Genomic DNA, 21,399 nt, shown 5'->3' on the forward strand with positions numbered 1-21,399 from the left:
GAGAAAAAGCACGTGTTCTGGGTAACAAACACACACCATTCATACCCTGTAAGAACTATTTAACATATTATCCATTCCTGTGCTCCTGTTGTAAAGGAAAAACAAGATCTTCTCATCTTGACATCTTGGGACAAAGTAGCTGATGGTCCAATGTCCTCCCCGAAAGTCAGCATCTTCGGAACACCAAAATGCAAGACTCAAAACCATTCTTCACTATGCACAAAGCAAATGTTTCCCTCCAATCCAAAGGCATACATTTGGTAGATGACATAGAATTTTTAAATCAAACTTTAAGAGAGTCCTCAAAACATTTTTAAATATACTGATAACATTCCCCCTTACAGAAATAGCATTGCCCCCACTTAGCATTACCATGCTTTCAAATCATTCCAACTCCCTCTGGCTACTCTCCACACTACCATTTTGTCCAAGAAAAGACAGCCAGAGATTCCCCATGAACACAAGAGTTCCAAAAAGAACAACTGAAAACTTACACAGTTTTGTGTAGTTGATATCTTTATTTTGAGAGTTCCTATTATGAATTAGAACAGCACTATGTGGTTAGTGAGAAATTAATAGACAAAGGTACGTGAATAGCTTAAGGACTCTTAAAAGTTCTCTCAATGCTCTTAATTCATGCATCCATTCAACAAATATTGAGTTTCTATCATATGCAATTCAAGATCGGACCTTTTAACCAAGGGACAATGAGAGAAATACCATAAGAGAAATATAAGTATACTAAGGAAATTTCAGAGTTAAGTGGGATCACAGAAGAATTTATAGAAAAGATGTTTTCTGGTGGACCCAGGAGGATGGATAGGTTCTAAAACATGAAGAGTGGCTAGAGAGAAAGAGGGATAGGAGGAAAGGGTCATAATTCCACACTTCTTAAGCAATGTATTACTACTATGTGGCCACTTTAATAATGATTTCATTATTTAAAGAAGTGATTAATAATAGCTCATGTATTTTATAAGATATATTTGGCATATTTGCATATGTTTTACATATTTATCATTAAATGTTGATATCTTAACATTACACTTTGATATATTTAATATATTTTATGTACTAATAACTATTGATGTAATTATTATTAAGTAATTTCTGTATTTCTGCAATAGTATCTATCATAATAGCCCCCATTTACAAAGCATTTTTCCTGTGCCATGCACTATTCTAAGCTACACAGCTACCTGGTAAACTCGCACAACAATCCTGTGTGTTAAGTACTATTAGTATTCCAGTTTTACAAATAGAAAGGGAAGAGAGATTAACCAACTTGCCTGAAGTCACTACAAGAATGTGGAAGGACAGGGTTCTAGCTAAAATAGGGTGGACTCCAGAGCCCATACTCATGACTGTGCTCTATCACAACATCAGTCCTGGTGTGGACCTTTCTGAGGCTCACATGGCTGTTGGCAGAATTCAATGCCTTATATGGCAGGGCAGGGGTCCCCTTTCCTGCTGGCTGCCCAAAGCCCTGCATTTCCTTGCCATGTGGCCCTCTCACAATGTCATAATTTTCTTCTCTCCAGTCCAGGAGAGTATCTCACTCCAGAGTGCAAAACTGAGTCCTAGTAATCAAGGATGGATGATCCCATCACCTTCACCACAAGATGTAACTGAATTAAGGGAGTGACTATCTCACCATAAAAACAGGCCCCATCCATGCTCAAAAGAAGGGGATTATACATGATATATACAACAGGGACTCCTGAGGGCCATCTTAGAATTCTATTTGTTACACTGGCCCAAAAGTGGATCTTGGAAGAATAACTGATAGGAAAGTTATTTATGAAGAAGTTTTCTAAGAAAAAAACAGCAAAGAAGTGGGGAAGGGGGTAGGGAATTTAAGGGAGCCAAGCAAGGATGCCAATACTCAGCATAGTCTCATGAGGGAGAACTTTAACTCAATTCCAACAGGGAGCTGGGCAGTTTAGGTTCCACCTTAGGGCTGACAGATCAGGACTGAGGGAGCTGAAGTATGATACTCCCATCCCAACTAGCCATTGGTATTGGGGCTGTCCACCGAGGATGCAAATTCCCAGACTCTACCAGCATCCTCAGGCAAACTAGACACTCACAGCCTAAAAGCAGCTTCCTGACAAAACAGTGCAGGTGCTGGCTATCAGAAATGAAAGTCTCTGGGGACAAAATGGTAAAGGGATCTGAGAAAACAGTAGAGGAGCATTAACATCATCTGTTACATGAACTTTTGATAAAAGTTTTTAAATATCAAAATTGCATCCTTTTGTCATAAAAGAAATTACACGAATGTAATAAACTGTTTAATGTTATTATGTATAATTCTGGTTTTGGCAAAAATGATAAACCAAGTTTGTATGGATACCCCCCCCAAAACAACATACACATAACAATATAGAAAAGTGGAATAAATCTGGAAAGGAAAAAAGCTGAAATAAAGTGATTCTTTAAGCTTCTGTATGAAGTCTTGAACTCATTCTCAATCTGAACATGCATGAAACCTAACAGAATCAGCATAGCAAAGGCTTTGAGAACAGAACTATGGTGTTGACCACCAGGAAAGATGCACAAACTGTGAAAACCAGAAGAGCACTGCAAACTCTTTGAAAACTAAACTGACATTCTAAGCCCACAGAAAACAGGTCAGGACTTGAAGTCTATATCTCATAGTGTTAATTGTTTGCATTAAAAAAGAGAGAAGTAAAAGAAGGAGGGGGAAGAGAACCAGAAGCCATTCTCCAGATTTTAGCTGAGCCCAGAATCTCATAGCATAGTCTTCAAAATGGCCAAGATATAGTCCAGAATTTCTCAACATGCAAAGATCTAGGAACATGTAGACAACTGAAAAGAAGAAGCAATCAACAGACACCAACACTAAGATGACCCCAAATATTGAAATAATCAAAGAAAAAAAGCTATGGCAGTTATTATAACTATACCACACAAAGTAAAGGCAAACAATAATCTAGCAACAAATGGAATAATAGGCATTTTCAGAAAATCAGTATTAAATGAAAATTCTAAAATTGAAAATTACAGTAACATAAATTTTTTAATCACCAGAAAGACCTCAATAGTAGAACAGAGATAAATAGTGAGTGAACTTGAGGACAGATCAGTAGAAATTATCTGATCTGAGTAAGAGTAGAAATGAATCCAATCTGAGTAATAGGGGAAGAAATAGAAATAATAAACAAAGCTCTGTATTGAAACAATATCAAAAGGTCTAAGATTTATCTTGCTGGAGTTCTGGAAGGAGAGAAAAAAGAAAAAGCACCCCCCCCAAATATTTAAATAATGGCTGAAAATGACCCAAATTTGGTGAAAGACATAAATTTACAAATCCAAGAACCTCAAAGAACCACATGGGATAAATTTAAAGAAAACCACACCCAAACATATAATTAAAATGTCGAAAGTTTTCCCCAGTTCTGCTTTCCTCATCCTTCACCAGTTTGTTTCCTGAGAGCACCTCACAGAAAATCTCCATGTATAAACCTCAGTCTCAGAGCCTGTTTCCTGGGGAACCCCACCTGTGATATAGTAAAATTAAGTTTACCTCTAGAAAGGGAGAGGAGAAAATGGAATTTGGAGCATGAATAGGAAAAAGTTCATAGACTTAATCTGGGAATCAGTTATTTTATTTTTTCTATGTTTGAAATATTTTATAATTTCTAAAAATATTTGCATGTCTCCAGCAAAAAATTGTGATAAATATCGTGGTAATTTAAGCCAAATATTTCTGCCAGTTATGTAGTAACTTACAGAAAATTCATAGTATGTAACATAAGTAATAATCTGGCTCAAGGGGGGAAAAAAACCTTTAAATATTAAGATGTCAAGTAAAATAGCCTACATGTACTTAGCTACTTTTTTTCTGAAAGTCCCTTATAAAAAGTATTTTTAATATCTAGAGAGAAAAACAATACTGCAATAAAAACAAATACTCTATTTTCACCAGACCAAAATGATAAAGATTTTCCTAACAGAGTCTCTCTTCATTAGGTTCTTAATAGCAATTTGAAAGAATAATAGTATTAAAAAGAAGTTTGGGCAGCTGCAGACATCTCAGGTCCCTGCCGTTGCACACGCCTCATGCCACACCTGGAGTCCAGCCTGTCCATCCTTCATGCTGGTCAAAAAAGGCACCAAGGACCTCATGTACATGCTCTGTGGGTTTAGTTTCATCTTCAGGCTCCGGGCTTGCATTCCTTGTCAGTGGACTTAGCTCTTGTTTGAATCTGAGACCAAGAACAACTTGAAGCAAGAAAATGACCATTCCAGCTTCCATAGTGAGTATAAATTCTGATTGCAGCTGGCACCCTCAGGATGCTGGTGGGTTTCCTGGGCTGCTGGGCTGCGGGGCAAGAGCCCCAGTGCATGTAGGGACTGCTCTCTGGCCTCCTCTTGGTGATATTCGCCATTGAAACAGTGGCAGGCGGCTGGGATAGTCCCATGAAGATGAGGTGATTCAGTCCAGGAGTTTTACAAAGACAAGTTGAAAGTCAAGGACAAGCCCCAGCAGGATGCTAACAGCTGTCCCTTCTGCACTGGACCGCTGTGGTGTGGCAGGAAGAGTGCAAAAATTTATCTCAGACATCCGCCCCCAAAAGGATTTCCTCCCAAGCATCCTAATGAAGCCTTGCTCTGAGGCCATCAAAGAGGTCTCTGACAGCAAATCCCACATTCTCGGTGCGTGGGCATCAGGACTGCTGTGGTGATAATACCTGGCACAGTCTGAGCCTGAGCCTGTGCTGTGCTATCCACAGGAGCACAGAGAAGATCTACAGTCAGCGTGTGCCCCTGAGCAGGAAAGTTTACCCTGGAGGTGGATGATTATTTTCTTGGGTTTTTTTTTGGCGGGGGGGCGGGAGAAGCACTAACTTAAATATTCATTCTGCATTTTCAAAGGGAAAAAGTTATCCTGTGTTTCTCTTTTTATTTTTGTTTCTTTCGTTTGTTTTGTTTCTCTTTTTAAGCTTTATTCAATATTGGTGTTTGTAGTTGCCTTGGTTTGTATTTCTTTTTTGGTTGTTTTTAATTACTAGGTTAAGCAGAAGTCCTGCGATGAAAAGTACGAATTTGCTAGATTCTAGACAAAAGACAGTGTACATAAAGAGAATTTTTTTGAATTTACATAGATTTTTAAATGTCTATCACATTTAATCAGGTTAAAACTTACATTGGAGACAATTTCATATAGTAAGAAATGACAATAAAAAATGTCTATTGCATTTTTTATATATTATGTCATTTTATCAGTAAAATGTCTGTAGTTATGAATCCCCTCCTGCCACCAATGAAAATGAGCCATAATTTCCTATCTCTCACTACTTTACCTATTAGCCCTCAAATCCATTCAAATTCTAAAAAGGTAAGTCACAAAACTGGTAGGGAAAACTGCTATTATATAACTTGATGGAATCGAAGAAGCCGCTGGCCACGTGACCCATCAGGAGGACAAATTCACCCTGCGCTCCCTCACCCTTCTCACAGATTCCAAAACTAGCTGAGGGCACGGGAAAGAGCCTGCTTGGTGAGAAATCTCTTCTTCTCTTTCTAATGTGTGCACGTGCGCACACAGGGACGCACGGGGCTTCAAGTTCACCAGCCCGCAGTGGAGTGGGTGTGGAGAAGGGAGATGATCTCTAAAAAGCTATATATAAAAGTTCCCCCAATACCAAAAAACAAAACTGCCCACAAGGACTGAGCTTCCAGGAGTGCGGCTAGATGGAGCAAAGGACAGAGGAAGCCAGATTCTGTGTTTGCAGACTAGATTAAACCTCCAAAAGAAGAGACCCCAAAAAGAAAAAAAAAATCTCCTCAGAGTAAAACTTTTTGTTTAGTTCTTATTTTTAATGCTTTCCCACAGAAAACAATATGAAACCAAGGAGCCCAATCTTATCTCAGAGGGAGAGCATTAAAGGGCATAAGAATGAGAACTTACGAGTTAGCCAATGGACAAAAGACTGAAGAGCTTTGGTGATTTTTTTCCTCCAGAGGACGGTTTACACTACAGGAGCCTGAGGTAAAGGGTAAGATGTCGTGGATAAAGGCTAAGACTGTTAAGAAAGATTTGGGCTGAAAAAAAAAAAAAAAAAAAAACAGCTCTGCAGGAGCAGCCGCAGGCCAGTTCCAGGGTTGCCAGGGGCTTCTTGGGATGGATGTGATTTCAGTGCCTGTTCAGGGCTTCTCAGTCTGTGTCTGAGAAACAAGGTGAGGTCACCAGATGAGATTCAGATTATCCCAGGAAACCAGACAACATGGGTCTGCCAGCACTGCGTAAGTGACCACGATGTCAAGTGGATTCTCCAGACCTGAATGTCTTACTAAGAAAACAAATTCCGGGGGCGCCTGGGTGGCTCAATGGGTTAAAGCCTCTGCCTTCAGCTCGGGTCATGATCTCAGGGTCCTGGGATCGAGTCCCACATCGGGCTCTCTGCTCAGCAGGGAGCCTGCTTCCTCCTCTCTCTCTGCCTCTCTGCCTACTTGTGATCTCTGTCTGTCAAATAAATAAATAAAATCTTTAAAAAGAAGAAGAAGAAGAAGAAAGAAAACAAATTCCAGAACACCTGGGTGGCTTAGTCGATTAAGCGGCTGCCTTCAGCTCAGGTCATGATCCCAGGACCCTGGGATCGAGCCCTGCATCAGGCTCCCTGCTCAGCGGGAGCCTGCTTCTCCCTCTCTTTCCAGCTCATGCTCTCTCCCTCTCTCTGTCTCTCTCTCAAATAAACAGAATCTTAAATAAATAAATAAAGACAAATTCCAAGTCCCTCGCTTTCAAGGAGTTTCTTACCCTCTATAGGAAAAAGACATCTATCCAGTTAACAGATGATTTTTTAAAACCTACATAGACATCTCCCATTAACTACTGTTGTGTAACACGGAGGAGAAAAGTGGTAGAGGGAAGCAAGAGAAAGCAAGGATGGAGTAAGGGGGACTCAGTTGATGACCACAAAAAGGGAAAGAACAATGGGTAACTATTTCCCAGAAAAGGTTAGTTTCACACATGTATAAGGGGTAGGGGTAATGGTTCCAGGGAGAAGAATACACGGAAGATGTCACAGAAAAAACTAGAGCCACCTTCTGGAGTTCCAAGGCAGAAATGAGAAGAGTGTGCTTGAGATTCGCCAGCAGCGTTTACGAAGATGTGTTCAGAACAAAACCAAATGCAATCAGAATGGGCGGCAGTTAGAGATTTAGCACATGTAGTCTGTTTTCATTTGGTCACTGAAGGAGAGAACAGAATAGAGGCATGATTACAACTTCAGGTGGGACTGAGGAGAGCAGGTCAAAACTGTCAAGAACTACGAAGAGTCTGAGCTTTACCATTCTTGCACGCTGACAAGGGAGCCCACAGGAGCCATGAGATCCTGCATCAGACAAAGGTCCTACTTGTCCAAGGCACAACCAGCCACCTAAGCACCATTTCAGTTTGGGTTACTCCTACTCTCCAAATGCCAGGGGTGATAGAGAAGGGCCTCAATAGATCCCACTGAAGGATATGGTAGGTTTGCCTCACAGCTGAGGAATACTGAACTCATGAAACCCAAAGCTTCTCTAATGGGCAATAAAGTAAGCCTGTCTGACCTTTGCGCCAGAGGACAATAGTATTTTTTTTAAAGATTTTATTTATTTATTTATTTAAGAGAGAGTTAGAGAGCACGAGGAGGGGGAGGGGCAGAGAGGCAGGGAGAAGCAGGCTTCCCGCTGAGGAGGCAGCCCGACTCTGACTCCGGGCTCAATCCTAGAGACCCGGGATCAGCACCTGAGCCAAAGGTAGATGCTTAACCAACCGAGCTACCCAGGTACCCTGGAAGATATCATTTTATTATACTGGACAGTAAGCAAATCTGCATCCTTGGAAAGATTAACCAGAACAAAAAAGCAGTTAGTCTTTCTGCTCACAAGTTATTATAAAATGCAAGAGAACTATGAAGAGTGGTCTCTGCACAGTGGAGGCTGGGCAGACCCTCAGAATGAGTGGATGGTAGGCCAAGGTTTCAGAAATGAAGGAATACAACAGAGCAGAAATACAGTAAGTGAGCGGTAAAGAATAGAGCTTCTTTGCAGAAGAATCAGCAAAATATATTATGATCTGAGGGGCTGAATCTTCAGGAAAAGGGTCAAAAGGAAAGAACTAGGAGAGAAAGGATCAAGTAAAAATTACTCTGTATTAGTTACCTATTGCTGCATAATAAATTACCCCAAAGCTTAGCGGCTCCCCATAAGAAACACCTATTATCTCACACAGTTTCATGGGTCAGGAATCTGGGGGCAGCTTTAGCTAGGTGGTTCTGGTTCAGAACCAGATTTGCAGTCTAGATGTTAGTTATGATTTGCAGTCTAGATGTTAACGAAGTCTACGGTCAGCTGAAGGCTTGAGTGGGGCAGGCAGACCTGTTTCCACGCTGATAATTCATTCACATACCTGCCAAGTTAGCTCTGGCTGTGCTCAGGAAGCCTCAGTACCTCCCCACGTAGATACCTCCATAAGGAGAACATTGCCATAACATTCAAGCTGGCCTCCCCAAGAATGAGTGATCTGAGAGACAGCAAGGAAGAAGTCACAATCCCTTTAATGACAGTCTCAAAGACACAACTATGTCAGTCTTGACATATTCTATTCATTAGAAGCAAGTCACTCAAGAGGAAGAGAATTGAGCTCCACATTGTATAGGATAGAATATCAAAGACTTGGGAGACCCGGGTGGCTCAGTGGGTTAAAGACTCTTCCTTCAGCTCAGGTCATGATCCCAGGGTCCTGGGACGGAGACCTTCATTAGTCTCTCTGCTCAGTGGGCAGCCTGCTTCCCCTCTCTGCCTGCCTCTCTGCCTACTTATGATCTCTGTCAGGTAAGTAAATAAAATCTTAAAAAAAAAAAAAGAGAGAGAGAGAGATAATATCAAAAACTTGAGGCGCCTGGCTAGCTCAGCGGAAGGAGCGAGCAAATCTTCATCTCAGGGTTGTGAGTTCAAGCCCCATATTGGGTGTAGAGATTACTTAAAAAAGTAAAATCTTTTTTTTTTTTTAAGACTTTATTTATTTGACATACAGAAATCTCAAGTAGGCAGAGAGGCAGGCAGAGAGAGAGGAGGAAGCAGGCTCCCTGCTGAGCAGAGGGCCTGACGCAGGGCTCGGTCCCAGGAACCAAGCCAAAGGCAGACGCCTTAACCCACTGAACCAGCCAGGTGCCCCAAGAAAGTAAAATCTTTTAAAAGAAAAGAATATCAAAGACCTTATGGATGTATTAAAAAAAAAAAAAAAACCCGCCCACTCCAAGTTCATGTACTTGACACAATGAAGGAGCATGCTATTAACAAAAAATGATGTCACCACTAGTAAGACTAGTTGAAGCAAGAGACAGGTCCTAGAACAGGGTGTGGGGAGGTGAGCTGCTTTGGGTGTGTTTAAGATAATATTCCCAAGTAGCAAAATTTGTTTCTTGGTTAAAATTTATATTTAAAATTTGTATTTTCTTTCTTATCCCCTTTCCCTATCACTAATATCTAGTTCTTTGTATACCAATAATCACAGAATTTTTTTCTTATTTTGATTCAACTCTGATGCAAGCTGATGTTCCCATAGCAATTTCTAAAAAGCAAGCACTGCTGTCCAGGCAGAGGGGAAAAAATTGATCCAGAAGCTGAGGAGAAAATTGTGTTGATCTCTAACAGAGATTTATTATACTGAGGTTACAATCAGTCCCTTTCAGAGTCACAGGGTTCCTGTGGCCTGGTTGAAGAGCTAAAACCCTCTAATCTATGGCAGAACTCAATTTTCTCCATGGATTTATCACTTCCTAACATTTTGGCTTATTGTTTAATAATGCCATGATGATTAGACCTGCAGTTACGCAGACTACTCTGCCAGTGTATAAGACAAGCGAGATTATAGTAAAAAATACCAGGTGGGACTTTATTATAATACTCCAGATACAAAATAATAAAGGCCTGAACGCACACAGTCATATGGAGAATAAAAAAAAAGGGTAGGTTTCAAGACAGAGTTCTGCGACATGATACTCTGAGCCTGGTAACGACTCAAAGGTAAGAGATGAAGAAAAAGAAAAGTAGAGGAAAACTCAGATATGTCTGGTGAGTCCTGGATTGCTCAGGACTTTGGTGGTTTTCACAGTGAAAGTCTTGTGTCCTGGGAAATCCTTCAGTCCCAGGCACATTGGCACATTTAAATGCTCTGTGGTAGGAATACCATAAACATAAATACAGAATACAGGAGAAGGAACACAGTGGAAAATAAATTCTATATGGACACATTGCATTTAAGACAACTACAGACGCTATAAGGAAAAACCAACTTCCTTGGTGAGAGGCTGGGGCTGGGTATGAAGAACTGTTGGGCATCCGATGAGAACCGACATCGTGGGGGGAGAGGACAAGAATCTCACTGGAGGCTTTGTAGAGTTCAAAAAAAGGGGGGTTGAGAAGAGGACTTGGGTTTGGGAAAAAAACGTGAGGGATAAGCATGCTCTCAGAGGATGAAACTCAAGAACTCATCAGAAAACTGAGAGGAGGGGCGCCTGGGTGGCTCAGTGGGTTAAGCCACTGCCTTCAGCGCAGGTCATGATCTCAGGGTCCTGGGATCGAGTCCCACATCGGGCTCTCTGCTCAGCAGGGAGCCTGCTTCCCTCTCTCTCTCTTTCTGCCTGCCTCTCCATCTACTTGTGATTTCTCTCTGTCAAATAAATAAATAAAATCTTAAAAAAAAAAAAAACGGAGAGGAAAGTGGGAAAAATGAGAGTGTGATTATCCCAGAAACCAAGGAAAGAGGGGATTTTTTTCTTCTTTTGGAAGATCCCAAAGAATCACAAAAATGTCAAATGCTGCAGAGAAGAGTCTATGGGACCTGGAAATTAGTTCTATTTCTTGTGCTGACAGGAAGGGAGACAGATATTAGATGCCAGGACTAAGACAGTAAGGAGAATGCCAGGCCCAGAGAGTGCAAAGAGGGTCACAGAGGACAGATCTATGGCCATATAGCCACCAGGGCCCCTGAGAGCCCAGAGAGCCAAAGCATGCACCATCGCTTCCATCTCACTCTCCATTCCCAGGCCCTGAGAAACTACCCCCTTTCCTGACAGCTTTATTTTAAAAACAACTCATATTTCTTCTTTTCTTTTCTTTCTTTTTTTTTTACAACTTGTATTTCTTAAAAACATAGTATGTACCAGCCACCTTATAGGACTTATGTCACTTAGGCCTACAGCAACCCAATCAGAGACTTACTATGAATATACTTCATTTTGCTCATCTTCAAGTTCTCTCCATTTAAAAAAAAAAAAATCTGTGGTGGCAAAAATTGAATAGTTTTCTATAATGTTCCATACTCTAAGAACATCCCCCTCATCTGTGAGATTGTTCACTGTCCCTGAATCCTGAGTGTCTGTTGTCTGCTTTGATTTCCAAGAACCAAATGGAATTGTTTTTCTTTAAAAAAAAAAAAAAAAGCTGTTAAGATACCTTTAAATTCTATTATGATTTTCTTTTTTTTTTTAAGATTTTATTTATAGACAGAGATCACAAGTAGGCAAGAGGCAGGCAGAGAGGTGGGGGAAGCAGGCTCCCTTTTGAGTAGAGAGCCCAATGTGGGGCTCCATCCCAGGACTGTGAGATCATGACCTAAGCCAAAGGTAGAGGCTTAACCCACTGAGCCACCCAGGCGCCCCTATTATGATTTTCTGAGGCACAATAACCCCACCCACCTTATGCTGGCTATCAGGTTAAGAAGGACTAGACTTCAATTCTTTCTATAAGAATATCTAAATAGGGGCGCCTGGGTGGCTCAGTTGGGTTGGACGACTGCCTTCGGCTCAGGTCATGATCCTGGAGTCCCGGGATCGAGTCCCACATCGGGCTCCCAGCTCCATGGGGAGTCTGCTTCTCCCTCTGACCTCCTCGCTCATGTTCTCTCTCACTGTCTCTCTCTCAAATAAATAAATAAAATCTTTAAAAAAAAAAAGAATATCTAAATAGGCATTCAAATACTGATTACCTCTGCAATATCATATTCACAAGCTCTTTAATTGAAGAGTTTGTTCATTGTTTTTGTTGGTAACTTCTGTTTACCTACTAAATGATAAACTTCTGAATGTCTGAAACCAAGCCGCAAACTCTTCTCATCCCCTGCAACACCTAGTACATTACTGGACACCATGGCATTTCTTGATATTTGATGGTTGAGTAGTAATACTCAGATACAAAATAATGACCAGAATTTACTTGTACCCTCTCGGTGAGAGTCTTCATGATGCTCCCTGGCTGGAACACCAGGATTTAACCATGTTCGTCTGAGCTCTTCTCACCAAATCAACTCTTTAAGTCATAGAATTAATTATACACTGGTGGAAAATGGAAGTACATGGAAATAAAAATGCATTAATGTAGTGGTTTCCATAAAAGATCAAATGAGTAAGTGTCCATAAAATGAACCGCTATCACCTTGAAAACTTTGCTGGGAAAGATTAATAGAAATTTTATTTATTTATGCTGTCATACAGCCTTCTGTATACATTTTCTCTATGATATTGGTAGTAGAAATAATACCATATTCCCAACTCAACGAAAGCTAAAACTCTCAAAATGGAACATATATAAGCAACTAATGAAACAGACTCCATTTTTTCCCTCTCTGTATTACTCAAATTGAAAAAACTCCAGAGTTATCAATTCTTCTGTAAGACATGCAGGTCTAGACTTGTATAACTACAATTTCTGCTAACTGGCCACAGGCTAGTATTTTCACACCTTTTTTGTACTAAATGGTTAGAACTGATCACTCCACCAGAAGCTGTCACTGAGACATCTTCATTTACAAATCTTAATATATGTAGCAGTAGGCTTGAATTTGAAGGATTTTTTCTCTTTGCTTGCATTTCAGTAAACTCTTGCAAATGTCATTCCACTTTTGCATTTTGTGCCATTATGCACACATAAATTCCTGTTAAGATTACTGAAAAATTTTTTATTCAATTTGTCACATATAATCAGTATGTTTCTAGTCTGGACAACTCTTTGGATAATTACCTGAATTTTTTGTTAAGTGCTTTAGATTGTTCACTTAACTCGATAAAAAGCAGTCTGCTGAAAATAAAAGACAGAAAGGAAAAGAGAAAAAACAACTGAGGGCAGCGGGAAAGAGGGCGGGGGAGGGAGGGAGTAAAACACCAAGCTTTGCTAATAAATAGTTCTCAGAAATATCAGCTCCCAATTTACTACTTGTACACAATGGGCCAGTTGGAACTTGCATGGTGATCCAATTTGCCACAGCTCTTGTTTTTAGTCTTTGTGGAGAAGCTGTGTGAGCACAGTGGGGGCCGCTCCCCGGCATCCCCTGAGTCAATCAGTGGGCTTTTGTTTCCTGCTGGTCAAAAATATCAGGTGGCTTTGAGAGTCTAATTATCAATGAAAAATTAAATTCAATACAGAAATGTAGCCACAAGCACCCCTCTCCTCACCCTTCCTGCACCCTCCCCACCCCAGGCACGTGATGGAGTATCACGTTATTCCTTAGGATTCCAAAAAGATAGCAAGGAGAAAAAGGCATGGGCCTGAAGAAGCAAGCAGAAGAATAAGAGATTTTTACTTACACAGCTTCCTCCTTTTTTGGTTGGAGGACTGTTCTAATTACCCTGGACATCCTGAAATTAGCAAGCGGTAGGGAGTTCCCTCTTAGAATTGCTAGGCCATATTTATCTCAACATTGCCTCATAAAATGTTCTGGCCTGAGTTTCCATCAGAAATGAAATAAACAGAGAAATGAAAGAACATCTCTGTTATGGCCAGTAACTCCAATTTGCCTGATAATGCAAATATGCTCTCTTCCGATGCAATAAAGGAGTTTGCTGTCGGTTAAGGTATATTCCTTCCTCTTCTGAATTTATTCCAGGCAGTTCGGGGAACATGAAGTTGAAAAGGCTGTAACTGTAAGCCTGTAACATTTAATTCAGGCTTTCAAAGGTCAAGGCAGATATAGGTTCCTCGCTTCATAGTCTAAGTCAGCAAGGAATTCGAGCTCACCAAATCCAGGTATGGTACTGTATTAGTTTTGCTGCACATGTATTTTCTTTTAATCCTCCTATCAAGAAAGGAAAGGAAGGGAAGGAAGAAAAAGAAAAGAAAATTAAAGAACTTTCTTGATAAGTGATCAACTAAGGTTATAATGGGGGAAATCCTACTAATATAAAATAAGTACTCTGGTCAACCTTTCCCTTAAGATACTACCCCCACAAGGGGTGCCTGGGTGGCTCAGTCAGTTATACATCTGCTTTCCCTTCAGGTCATGATCTCAGGGTCCTGGGATCGGGCCAGCATCCTCTCCCTGCTCAGCAGGGAAGCTGCTTCTTCCTCTCTCTCTCCGCCCTTTCTCCCTGCTTGTGCTCACTCTCTCTCTCAAATATATAAATAAAATCTTAAAAGGAAAAAAAAAAGATACTCTCCCCACAAATGAAATATTAAAGGTAAAGCCATTGGAGACAAGCCTTGTGAAGGTGCTCAAATACTTCAAATAAAGTGTCATCATACATTATTTTTAAACACCAGAGTAAATATTATAGTTGATTCACAAATACCATTTAAGTGTGAAGTGTTCTTCCATATGAGGAACTATCAAGAGATAGAGTCTCTGGAGATTATTTAATTATAAATTATTTAATCAGACAATGTACTTTTCTCTAGGAGTTCAAAGTTCTAAAAAGCCTGGGGACATCGGCATGGCTCAGTCAGTTGAGCAGCTGACTCTTGGTTTCAGCTCAGGTCATGATTTCATGGGTCCTGAGATGGAGCCCCCATCAGGCTCCACACTCAACACACAGTCTGCTTGGGATTCCTTCCCTCTTCCTTTCCTTCACGCTCTGCTCCTCCCTTCCCCTCAACGATGTCCCCACCTCACCTTTGAAAATGGGCCTCTCTCTCTCTCTCTCAAATAAATAAATAAATAAATCTTTTCTTTAAAAAAATTTATTAAAAGGTTTGACTATATCATTAGGTAAGATGTGACTAGAAATTGCTGCCGCACTCCAAAATTCCTTTCTTTTTTTTTTTTTAAGATTTTATTTATTTGTCAGAGAGAGAGAGAGACAGACAGCACAGCAAGAGGAGTGGCAAGCAGGGGGAGAAGCAGTACCCTGGGATCAAGACGTAAGACAAAGGTAGACGCTTAATCGACTGAGCCACCTAGGTGCCACTACAGCACTCCAAAATTCTGAAGACACCAGTTATATAATTATCTAAATCTGTTTTAAGGATCACAAAGGCCCAATAACCCAATTATAGCTAAACTTGTCCAAGGGTACTGTGGAAACTTGATAGTAAATACAATCATTGAAGAAACACCCTCATGACAAGAGGAAGGCACAAGAGGTAGGTACTATTAAAGGTAACTTTATAATATGTGGATATATAAATTTTCATTTTCCATGTCTTAAATAGAACTTCTCATCTTGGCAAAGAGAAGTATTCAAAACAGAAGAGATAATTCCTTTTAGGTCTTTTAAGATTTTAACACTACTTTGAGCAGGGAGACATTGGATTCTCCTGAGGAATATGTTATCGTTATTCATTTGAAACTTATTTTAAACGATCATATTGTACATAATTAAAGAATAGGCTATCTTTGAACATGACATTAATCATAGAGAAGAAAAGATGTTTGACATTCTTTAGCTTTTATACATTTATCTGAGTTTTGCTATTTTATTACCTAAGACACAATATACATGCACATAGCAATACCACATCAGAAACAGGAACTGAGAAAGGGCCATTCTTTACAAAAGGACATCAGATAAAATCCTAACTGTGAAATATGTTAATACTCAGGGATGCCTGGCTGGCTTACTCAGAAGAGTGTGCGACTCTTAATCTTGGGGTCATAAGTTCAAGCCCCATACTGGGTGTAGAGATTACTTATAAATAAATAAGTCTTTAAAAAAAATGAAAACACTCAGATATAATGTAAGCTGAAGATTATTTTTTCAATATGCTTCAAACCTATGACAACCAAAGACACATCAAAGATTGTGTTTCTGGGCTGATGTTTCTTTTTTTTTTTTTTTTTTTTTTTTTATTTGAGAGAGAGACAGAGTGAGAGAGCATGAGAGGGGAGGTCAGAGGGAGAAGCAGACTCCCCATGGAGCTTGGAGCCTGATGTAGGACTCGATCCCAGGACTCTGGGATCATGACCTCAGCCGAAGGCAGTCGCCCAACCAACTGAGTCGCCCAACCAACTGCCCCTGAGCTGATGTTTCTTTGTCGAACTTGGCTTAACTAAATGGTCACAAATAACTTTTTCTAGTCTCATTCTCTCAGACTTTGCTGAATAGAATCAACTTATCATTAAAATTACTTGGCTCCATAGAATAATATCCATATCCTTTTAATGGATTCTTTATTGCCCACCTGGAGTTTTTTAAAGCAAAAATGCTATTTTACATAAAATTAAAAATTAGGGGCACCTGGGTGGCTCAGTGGGTTCAGCCTCTGCCTTCGGCTCAGGTCATGATCTCGGGGTCCTGAGAGCGAGCCCCACGTCGGGCTCTCTGCTCAGCAGGGAGCCTGCTTCCCCCTCTCTCTGTCTCTGCCTGCCTCTCTGCCTACTTGTGATCTTTGTCTGCCAAATAAATAAATAAAATCTTTTTTAAAAAAAAGAAAAAAATTAAAAATTAGTATGATATTACCTATCTATTAGTATTAAACAGAATGCTTCACATTAAAACAAAACTTTGACAACATAAAAGAAGATCCCTTTAACTGAGATATAAGTAGGAGTAAACAATTTATGCAAATTCATTTCAGGTCTTCCGGTCTTCTTGACACCCAGAACTTTCTTTCCCTATTTTAATTTTTTTTTATTATGTTCAGCTAGCCACCATATAGTATATCATGAGTTTTCCCCTGAACTTTCTAAAAAGGAAGCTGCACATGTTTTCTAAAGTTGCATCAGGAGCGCCTGGGTGGCTCAGTGGGTTAAAGCCTCTGCCTTCATCTCAGGTCATGATCTCAGGATCCTGGGATCAAGCCCTGCATCGGGCTCTCTGCTCAGCAGGGAGCCTGCTTCCCTTCCTCTCTCTCTGCCTGCCTCTCTACCTACTTGTGATCTCTGTCTGTCAAATAAATGAATAAAATCCTTAAAAATAAATAAATAAATAAATAAAGTTGCATCATAAATCTTCTATTATAAATTATTAAAGGACTTAATGGACAATGCATTAGAAGGAAAACAGGCAAATTACAGAATAATTTAATGTTGCAAAGAAACAGAACAACTTGCAGGACATTAAACACTCTATTTTGACATGGAATGCCTGAAGCTAAAGCAATTAAAGCTGCAAAATATTGCTGGCTGACATGAAGTGTATGTAAATTTGTCATTCATTGGCAAAGGTTTGTACCAATCACTGGAAATGTTCACAGTAAAACAATCCATGTACCATAAAATGCTTTCAGTGAAATACTCAAAAAAAAAGAAAAGGCATTTTGCATCATTTAAGTTATCTGATCCTTATCCATTGTAAATTTTTGGTTTAATAAGAGTATTCTATGAAAATGATCTTAACTTTGACGATTAGTTCTTGACATGCTACTTATATCTATGCTTATTTTGTAAAGGAGAGATTTCATTTTTGACACACACACAACCCCCAATAGGAAAAGAAAATACAAGCTTGAACTTGACATTGTATTGAATTTGCTTGTGTTTTCCCCTCTCTCGCACCAAAAGAAGGCCTGTATCAAATAGAAACAGCGTTGAACAGGGCCATACTGAATTCTTGCCAGTGACCTGATTTATCTCAGCTTAGAAATAGTGGTATTCTCCCACAGGAGGGAGGAGAAAAAACACGCAGTAATCCCCCAAATGTACTGTTGCTATGGAAGAGAACGGGACGCCTGCTGAGACGGAAAGTCACAGAGTATTTGGGCAGTTGAGAAAAATTTAGGCCCATCCTCTATTGCCAAAGCCTGGAGACTCTCTTTGCCAAGATACCCTGGTGGTTTGGCATTGCAGAGAAACACTGGACAGAACCCTAGCAGAACACGTAAGGAAACCAGACACATTTTAATATTCATCCATCAGAACTGTCTAATTATCCCTTCAAATTAGATGAACCAGTAATAAACCGGGAGCCAAGAGAGCATTTTAATAAATACCAAAAATGACTTCATAATAGCCAGAATACATAGTCAAAATGGTTGGTAAATGCCAAGACTTATATTTCTTAGATATTTCACCAATAAATTTTACTAAAGTTTCCCAAAACCTACGAATGAGAAACACCTTTCTTTTTCTTGCCCTCTCCATAATTATGTATAGTTATATACATTATATATTAAATATTATTTTATATATTTATACCATATATTATATGTATATACATACACATATGTATTATAAATATTTTTTTAGGAAAGAATTAGGTCACAAGATTTCACAGCTCCAATTTCCCTAAGATTCTATATTCCAGTCTTTCTTGGCTGCTATAGAAAAGGAACAGAGAATTAATCTCCAGTCTTAAGTTTTGCAGAAAAATCTTTACAAACCACAGGCCCCAGCTGGTAAATAAGAAGCTGTACAGGGGACTCTGACCTGCCAAACATTTAATATTATTCCCATTAGCATTGTGTTGTTAATCGCAACCAATCACTCTTACATATTAGGTCTAAATTAAATTAGAAATTTAAATTCGTACATGCAGATACTAAGAAGAAACAAAAAAAGCCCTACTCTAGAGTTTAATAATCCCGAAAGCCTCATACATAATTTGCAAGATAAGAATATTAGTTGGTGGGAGCTCGATAAACATTTATTGAGCATCTCTGACAGGCGCTGAGGAAATTTCTTAAATGTGTATCAGATGTCCTCAAAAGGCTTATAGTCTAAGGAGAAAAACAGACAAGTAATCAGATATACAAAAGAATGACAAAAGTACTACATGAAGGTAAAATGGATTTGTAGAAAGAGCCGGAGGAAAAAGGAAGCAAATTAAAGAAAGCAGAGGGGGTGTCTCAGTCCGTTAAGGGCAAAAACTCGAAACTCATGGTTTTCCATTCAGGTCAAGATCTCTGGGTCTTGAGATCAAGCCCCCTATAGGGCTCTGTGCTCAGCAGGGAGTCTGCTTGAGGATTCCTTCTCTCTCTCTCTCTCCACCTCTCCCTCTTTCCCTCCCCCAACTCATGCACTCACTCTCATAAATAAATAAATACAACCTTTAAAAAAAAAGCAAATAAGCAAGCAGAGAAAAGGCACTGACGTACAGAATGGGAAGTGTAGAATGATCCCAGAAACTGGCTCACCTGCCCCATAGGTATTCATGCGGTAATCTCCCCAGCCATGCTTCTGCAGTCCACAACTCACAGAAGTCTCACAGATGTATCTAGGAAGTACAAGCAAATAAACATTTGAGGATGTGCTTCATTTCTAGAGTTAGAACTCAGTCAAGGGACAGATCGTTTTGAAGTCTGTATGCCAGCAAGATAGCTTCTAAGTTGAAAAGGTGGTCACACTTTTCAGCATTTCACAAGCAGTAAACATGAATCATAGCAATGTTACGGTGTGAGGAGACCTCAGCGCCCTAAGAAAAGAACTAAATAATTCCAAAATTATCTCTGCCTTTGGACAGTAATAACTACTGGTCTTTTTTTTTTTTAATTTGGAAGCTTAAAATACATTCCAATGTTGTTTCTCCTAAACCTTAACATAGCAGGAGGGAGCTGAAACATGGTCTTCTTTGTTATAAACATGTTGTATCTATGACGTGCCATATTAATCCCATCTGTACCATAGAAAGTATGATCCACTTGAGCCTAGCTCTCTTGTGAATTATGAATCATTGTAGTGCTCTGGGGATGGTTACCATGTCTCTAAAGTTCCTTCTTGTTTCTTCAATTTTTTTCTCGAATACCTTGGTACTGAAAGTGTCTGGGAAATCTGAAGATGCCATATTCAAATACACCAATAATATATTCCTTCCACATATTCTTCACTCTTTCCAGAAGATATATAGCTAAGGAGAACCAGAAGATCACCAAATAAAATAACACTAGTTCCATCTGACACCTCAGAAGGAAAGGCTACTTATTCCAGTCTTATTCCTTTGGTAAGTAGCTAAAATGCCCAATTAATAAGGTTTAACCATCAGACAGAATTTGTTTTTAGAATAATGAAAAGGTGTTGTCATGACATGGTTATTCCCTTGTGTGCTTTTTCGAAACGTGCTTCATTAGAACTTATTTTAGCGGTTCTGTTTTCTAATTCTTCATATTTTCACATCTTTTCCAACAAAATAATAATACATAAATAATACCTGACAAGATGTTACAGATTTTTCTCGATTGGTATGCTTTTGTTCTCCAAGCATCTTAAAATATGGGTGTTGTAAAATACAGAGAGAATCTAGATGCGAGCTTTCTTACATGAAAAAGCATCAGTTTTCTCTCTTCTTCTGCCACTCACATTTCAGATTCCAGCTAACGGTGCATTAAGCAATACAGAATAGTAATTTTGAGCCCAAACATCATGCCAAATACTTCTAGTGAAAAATAGTTGCTAAACGTAGCATCATTTCGAAAGTCACTGTTTTCATTAACAGTGTCTTCCAACAGCCTTGTTTCAATAGTACTACTATTAACCATGAAATTTAGCTGCTTCTGTTTACTCTTTGAATTATACCTATTAAACTGCCAACTCAATTTATTTTCCCAGTTGTCATTACCCTGTTAAGAATATTGTTAATAAACTAAAGGTTTCTGTATTCCTTTTCTTAGCTTACAGAGCTGCCTGAATTTATGTACCAATACAATTTAGTATGTAGGATCCTATGGAAAGTGGAAAGAGGAGTCAGTTCCTGACAACAGCCTTCACTCCTATCCCTATTAAAGAGGCTCATTTTTTAGAAAAGAGTTGGGAGAGGAGTATTTTGTGCATTTCTCTACTTGCTACACATTTTAAGCAACAACAAGTAAGTCTAGTGAATCAAGTAACTGCTTTAGAGCTATGATAAAAGGGGAGAGTTTAATAAAATGTAAGCTGTAAGTACAATTAGTTCAAGAATAAGCTGCTGGGGTACCTGGGTGGCTCAGTCAGTGGGCACCTGCCTTCAGCTCTGGTTGTGGTCCTGGGATCCTGGGGTCAGACTCCAAATCAGGCTCCCTGCTTGGAAGCCTGCTTCTCCCTCTCCCTCTCCATCCTGCTTGTGCTCCCTCTCTCACTATATCTCTCTCTGTCAAATAAATAAAGAAAATCTTAAAAAAAATAAAAAAGAATAAGCTGATGTCCTGTAACTGGTAAAATTTTATCAGGTGCTTTCTTCTTATTGACATCTACGAGCTGTTAGCCTAAGACCACCTGAAAATTAAAATTAGATTTTAGAAAATTTGCACTATATCATCACTAGA

The 21,399-nt window shown here is 39.5% G+C and overlaps 1 pseudogene; it reads left to right on the forward strand.

Moving 5' to 3' along the window:
* Positions 1-4,320: 4,320 nt before the first annotated feature.
* LOC101673757 lies at positions 4,321-4,827 on the forward strand (annotated as a pseudogene).
* Positions 4,828-21,399: the final 16,572 nt, after the last annotated feature.

The sequence above is a fragment of the Mustela putorius genome, unplaced genomic scaffold, assembly GCF_011764305.1.
Source record: "Mustela putorius furo isolate JIRA1106 unplaced genomic scaffold, ASM1176430v1.1 tig00003853_pilon_pilon_pilon, whole genome shotgun sequence".
Taxonomy (NCBI): Eukaryota; Metazoa; Chordata; class Mammalia; order Carnivora; family Mustelidae; genus Mustela; species Mustela putorius.